At 31.6% G+C, this 7,078-nt stretch overlaps 1 non-coding gene across 1 annotated transcript; it reads right to left on the reverse strand.

The window, feature by feature from the left end:
• TRNAN-GUU (transfer RNA asparagine (anticodon GUU)) lies at positions 1 to 74 on the reverse strand. The gene has a single exon. It is a non-coding gene; the product is annotated as a tRNA-Asn (tRNA).
• Between the last annotated feature and the right edge of the window lie 7,004 nt (positions 75 to 7,078).

The following is a 7,078-nucleotide window of genomic DNA, read 5'->3' on the forward strand; positions in this document are numbered from 1 at the left end:
CGCCCCCGGGTGGGCTCGAACCACCAACCTTTCGGTTAACAGCCGAACGCGCTAGCCCATTGCGCCACGGAGGCTTGTGTTAATTTCTATTCAAACATAGAACGGTTGGTATGTGTCGAATAATGACTTTTTTCATTAAATAAGTACATAAAATAAGTGTATTTAATTCGAAAATTAAACCCAGCAATTGCTACGATATTATTAACATCGAAATACATATTTTTGTTCTATGACACCATTAAAAAATGTAAGAGTTTTTATATCCAGTTTTATTATCAAAAAATTTAAATAACGGTCGACACTAAAAGCGGTGGGATGTTTTAATGTTCTCTCCAGAGAAAAGATAAGGATACAGGTTCGTTTAGGCAAATTACATTAATATGTAACAACTACGTACACGATTAACTGCCGCACTCACAGTCGTTAAATGATTATTTAAATATTCTCTCAGTAATTCTCGTACCTACTAAATCTATTTCTTTCTTTTTAATTTATATAAATTTGTAACTGGTCGGTGTCGGTGGTAACATTGAAAAAAAAATAGCTTATATAGATAAACTATTTTAGTTCTATAGTATAGACTATAGAACTAAAAGCAATGATTAAGAGAATTTTTGTGTGCCTGTTTTTCAAGCTGTTTGAATTCGTTCGCGATAATTTCTTAATCGATATCACTTTTTAAAATATACACGTTTAATGGAACATTAAATTTAGATTATCCATTTCATTTACTTTACCTTACATAACTTTGCTTAATTTCTAAATAGAATTTAAATTGACAAAGTTTCTATAATAATAAGTATTGAATAATAATTAAATATAAGTAATAAAAACGTCAAGACACGGATACATTTGAAAGTTAAAACGATTTTCAATTTTTGATATGAAAACATTATACAATTTTTGCATGTCGTCCTCCGAAACGGCCGCGCCTGACATCAAATTTATTCAACGCATTCAGATTGTGAAAATAAAGTTATTTTATTTTTTAATATTAAAATTGTATACACGCCGACATAAATATTTATTCCTTTTACTTATATTTTATTCTCAGTTGAAGGTCTACAACAGCTAATTTATTACGGATATTAAATACGTAACACGTCTTTTTGATTTACTTACCGTGGGTTTCCAACACCAAAATCACTATATAAAATATATCGTCATCTCCGTCTTTTATGTTTCAAACGGGGATTTGGTTTCAGAAACCCAATGTAAATCTGACTAATAAGTTGCAATATAATGTCATATATTACATCTTATAATATTTGCAAACAAATGATAGATCTTACTAATATTATAAATGCGAATGTTTAGATGTTTGTTTGTTTGATCTCCAGAACGGTTGAACGGATCTCTACGAAATTTGGCATACATATAGAACATAGTCTGAAAAAACGCATAGTCACGCATATTATGTTTGTTTTTAATTCTGTGTGGACGGAGTCACGGGCGACAGCTAGTATTAAACAAAGATAATAAGTAAAAGCACGTTTTTAACCGCCGTTGAAATATCCACTGAATAATTTTTCGTTGCAAATGAGGCATCACTTTAAATTGGCCCCACAGAGGCTGCTTTAGTAACTTTAGCCTTTATTGTCGATTTAAACCTCTGATTATTAAAGAGATATTTCGCTTTTTTGGTAACAAAACCATGCGAGTTAATTCACAAAAAGACTCATATTGATATTCACATAAATCTTTATATATCTTTATATATATATATAATTCTTCTGTGAGTGTGTATGTCACTGAACTTCTGTCAAACAACTGGACCGATTTTGATGAAATTTTGTGTGTGTGTTCAAGTGGATCTGGGAATGGTTTAGATTCACAATTTCATCAAATATTAACTTCATATTAATTTATTCAAATTAAAGACGTGTAGACAGGACTACGTCTGTTGGGTCCGCAAGTAATATATATATAATTCTTCTGTGAGTGCGTATGTCACTGAACTTCTCTCAAACGACTGGACCGATTTTGATGAAATTTTTTGTGTGTGTTCAAGGGGATCTGGGAATGGTTTAGATTCGCAATTTTGTCCGCTGGACAATGCTTTTTTAATTAATTTTTAATTTATTAGTAGTTGTTGATTTTGGAACGTTTTACATTGGATCCGACAGACGGCGCTACCATCGCTACGCATGAAGTAGACGTGTAGACAGGACAACGTCTGTCGGGTCCGCTAGTATTTTATAAATACAAGAAGAAATCTTTTTAAATATCTGTTTAAATCAGGCGGAGATATTGGTGCTTCAAAGATATCTCACGGCCGATATCAATAAATCCGAAGAAAATTCGAAAAGTAAGATAGATCGACTGCTCAATGAAAGATCAGATTTTTCGATCACTATTACTTTTAAATTTTAAGCAAATTATTACAATACCTTAAACAAAAAAATATTCCACGTCAAATACTAGGTTAGCAGTAATAACGAAGAAAGAGTTTCTGTAGTCTCGCTTAATATCTAATACGTTAAACCTCAATTATTTCAATTCTATGGCTATTTAAGACTTATAAAAAGTTTCTTTTATGCTTGTAAGATAAGAAAGCTTTGTATTTAAAAAAGGAAATCCCTTGAATCAAATTCTATCGAAATCCAAATTGTTGTTGGTAACTTTGTCTTGTTTCGCGTTACTCTCGTTTCTCCAGCAGTTATAAAGTTGGGGAGCAATTTCGCATGAAACTTGTCAGACGCGTATAAGATGGTGTATTAAAACGCGCTCAAACTTCGCTATGCTTACACATTAAGTTACCGAATATTTCTCGCACGAATAATCTACTTCGTCTTCCTTTCTTATTTATTGGTTTTATATTCTATAAGAGCTGTTGCCCGCGACTCCGTCCGCGCGGATTAAAAAAAAAATAGTAGCCCCTGTGTTCTTCCAGACTGCGTTTTATATGAGCGAGAAATTTCAGCGAAATCCGTTCAGCCGTTCTGGAGATACCTTCAAACATCCATCCATCTAAACATTCGCATTTATAATATTAGTAAGATTGTAACAGTTGGTAGACTATTTGATAGAAGGACCAGGATAACAGAATAGATGTGTTCTAAACTCATCCGCTGTTCAAACTTAAAATCAATTGAACATTTTAAAATTGTATGTCTCAACAATTACGAATATTAATTTTTATAAAACCAAAGTTAATAGCATCATAATAATTCAATCAAAATAAATGTACCGTAAAAATTAAACGTCAAAAGAGCATAATTGAAACGATATCGGTTAGTATTACTCGTCCACACTAATTCAATCACGTCGAATAATTGAGAGTCGCTTAAGTGCAAAATTTTTTTTTCTAGTTTTAAGTACACAAGGGCCTCAATGATACCACATTATGCTTTTAAGTGTGGCAGTAAATATTAAATTAACAATAAGAAAATTTTAGAATTTACATGTTATGCAAAAAAAATAAGTTGAGTTTCTAAAACCAACACCAGAATAAAATATATTTTTACCACTGTTTTTCATAGTTTTTTTATGATTTTATTGCAGCGGAAGCAAACGGTTAGGATGAATTATTTTGGAATATGCTATAGGTGAGTGATCGTGAGTTCCTGTACAATCGTACAGGAACTTACGATAAGGATGATTTATTTAAAAAAAAAATATGCTTGTGATCTCTTTGAATCAGTCTATTTATACCGAATGACAAAAACACTTCGGGATCAAACTTTTAATTGAGGGATTTTCCTTTTTATTATCATTGTCTTTCAATTGACAGTCGAAAGAAACGACACTAAAAGAAGTTTACGAAAACAATTTAAGTACCAAGCCAATTGAATTTGAGGTTTATGAGGTTTGAATTAGAATTAATATTTGATTTTTTTTTATTTTGTTTATACATTTAGTCCACAGATAAATCTATTTGACAATGTAACATATGGATTTCTAGGTGTCAACAACAATCTATAATAAATCTAAACAATCTTACTATCTTATACATAAAATTCTCGTGTTACAATTTTCGTTCCCATACTCCTCCGAAACGGCTTGTCCGATTCTCATGAAATTTTGTGAGCATATTGAGTAGGTCTGAGAATCAGCCATCATCTATTTTTAATCCCGCGCGGACGGAGTCGCGGGCGACAGCTAGTATATATTTAGATGGATGGATGTTTGTTTGAAGATATCTCCAGAACGGGTTAACGGATCTTCATCTAATTTGACATATAATACATATAGAAAATAGTCTAGAAGAACATATAAACTACTAATTATGTTTATTTTAATTCCGCACGGACAGAGTCCCGGGCGACAGCTAGTATTTGATACGTCGAGAAAATGTTTATTAAGCAAAAAGTTTAGGTTTTGTACAGTACTATTTTAGAACTCTCAAAAAATAATATTGCTTTTCTCCATGGTTAAAAATCCTTTAGTAAACAAAAGTATTTGATAAACTATTTAAATTAAAACATAATTTGTTTAGCTCGCCGCGTCCACTACTTTGTGCGCTGAAAATGCTTTGAAAACTTTTAATCTTTTTTCAGAAGCCGAAACATTTTTAAATGTAGACAAAGAGGTATGTAATAGTAACATTAGTTTAATGTTTTAGTTGGAATTATATACAATAGTTCGAAGAATTCTAGCCCATAGAGGCACTAACGATAATAATATAAGAAGTTATTCGTAAAAAGTTCTATTATTTTCAGAATATTTAGTAGAATATTCAACATTTAGGGAATTTTACATACAATAACTATAAAGGTTAGTTACTAATAAACTTTTTTGAAATACACTTATTTGTATAAAATGCATTTAATCTAGTATCTGTAGTTTGTATATAGGAAAATATTGAACAAAATTTCACGCCTAGTGCAGCAGTTCACTCAATCAAAGGCAAACTGAATCAATTACGATTCGGGAATTGCTCAACGCTGCCCACTAACTCACGTTTGCAGACAATGGACGAATTGTCTTTGCGGCGAAATGCAATTTACCACACGCCTGATGTCCTATTATAAAATACTAGTGTTTAACATTGCGTAAGTGGCATAGAATGGAATAACCTTAGTTAAATATATTAGTGCAATAGACCTATCAGCCTTGAATTATTTCTATAGCTGACATAAAACTAAATTAAGTCCCGGAGCAATAATTCTAGTCCTCTTTCGGAGAAGCGAAAGTGATTTGATGGAGGGGACGCAAAGGTAGGAATGACATGCTTTCTGTGCGTCTCTTCCTACGTGGATTAAAGATAGGTAACGCATCTACAATTGCTGATGTCTATGGGCAACATTCGCTTCGCTATTTCAGCGTATTCAGGTGGCCGCTTGCTAATTTTCCACTTAACGTCATAAAAAAATCTTACTAATATTATAAATGCGAATGTTTAGATGAATGGATTTTGGTTTGAAGGTATCTCCAGAACTTTTGTATATTACATACAGAACATAATCTGAAAGAACATATAGACTACTAATTGTATGTATAAGTAACTTTACGCGAAATAGGAACGATATTTAACTTTATTCTTTCTAGTGTTTTCGTATTGTGACCATAAAAAGTGGTTGTCGGTAGCGGGTGAGGTTAATTAAAAATGTAACTTTAAGAATATCACCCCTCGTCGTGAAACTTTTAATTAAAGGATTTTACTTGTCATAATTTGTAACAGTATATTTTACTTGCAAGTGCCTTTTATAGCTTTCTTTTTATGTTAAGAAACTTTTTATGTTTGGAAATAATTCTATATGAATTTATAGACCTAATATTTTACTCAAAGATAGCAGGCCATTGGTTTTGAATATACATGCTTAATTTTTAAATAACTTTTATCGCTTTACTTGTTACTTATTTTCATGAAAAAAATAAGTAATTTAAAGTCGTTTTTCTTTTTAATTAAATGTTTTCTTTTAAAATTTTTCATTTTGATGTTATTTAGATTAGGATCGTCACTTATCAGTTAATAACTAAAAAGTAGAATTTACAAATTTTAACACTTTTTGAGCTAAAATTATAGAAAAGAAGTTCGTAAAAAGTAAATACAAAATGTAAACTCGTAAAATAATATCATAGCCTTTTTCCAGTTGAAAAACCATCTCGCTTTAAAAGTCTGAATGAAGTTAATTTAATATTCTCCACACGCAAACTGCGCCTTAAGTCGTACTTGAGCAATGAATTTTAAATATTCCTATTGTGGCACGCCACGCTATCGTCTGACCAAAGCTTTACAATCGTAAAAACTTAATGAAAACCTCATTAAAATTTATTGACGAACAAAACTAATACATTTTTGATATTAATCTTCAATTTTTTTTTTATATTATAAGGTGGTAAACGTGTCAGGGGCCATCTAAAGCAGCGGCAAAAATTGACTAAAATGGCGAAGTCACCGCTGCCGATGGACATCTGCAATTACAGATGCTTTCTCTACTTTTGATCAACAAAGGAGGTTAATGCACAAATGCCCTTTATATGCGTCCCTTCCTGCTCTTTACCCGATTTCTGTTATCATATTGTGAAGACGCATAGGAAGAGGCAATATCATATTTCTGTTCTTCCCGCTTTATTTATTTCAGCGAATTGAGGTGGCTGCCACCTTATAATTGAAAAAAAAAACTGTAAACACCCCCTTTAGTTTCTTCTTCATTTGTTTTTAAAAAAACTAGAATCGTTTTTATAATAAAACCATAACTGCTTCTAATATCATCGACCAAATTTCATGTTATCTAAAATTCATTGTCATATCCCAATTCCTTCTCCCCAGGTATTTTACCTGTGTGTAATTTAATTTGGTGTTACGGTTCCTTTTCACGGTATAGCGTTTCCCTCACCATCATATTGAAATGAAATGTCTCCTACAAAAGTATGCGTTCGATTGGATATAATAACATCAAATAATACAGTCGTACAATGGTATCAAGTTAAGAGGAACAAATACTTCCATAAAATACTAGCAGTTGTACGAGACGTCATCCTCGTGGATTTAAAAAAAATCTAGCCTATAACACCCGGGGAAAATGTAACTTCCTTACTACCAGCGTGTAATCTAAAAATTAAATGATAATTTAAACATTTGCTAAATATAACTATTGTTAGTGAACTTGATAAAATTATTAATGTTTTTAAT

The sequence above is a fragment of the Papilio xuthus genome, unplaced genomic scaffold (genome assembly GCF_000836235.2).
Source record: "Papilio xuthus unplaced genomic scaffold, Pxut_1.1 DF827714.1, whole genome shotgun sequence".
Lineage (NCBI taxonomy): Eukaryota > Metazoa > Arthropoda > Insecta > Lepidoptera > Papilionidae > Papilio > Papilio xuthus.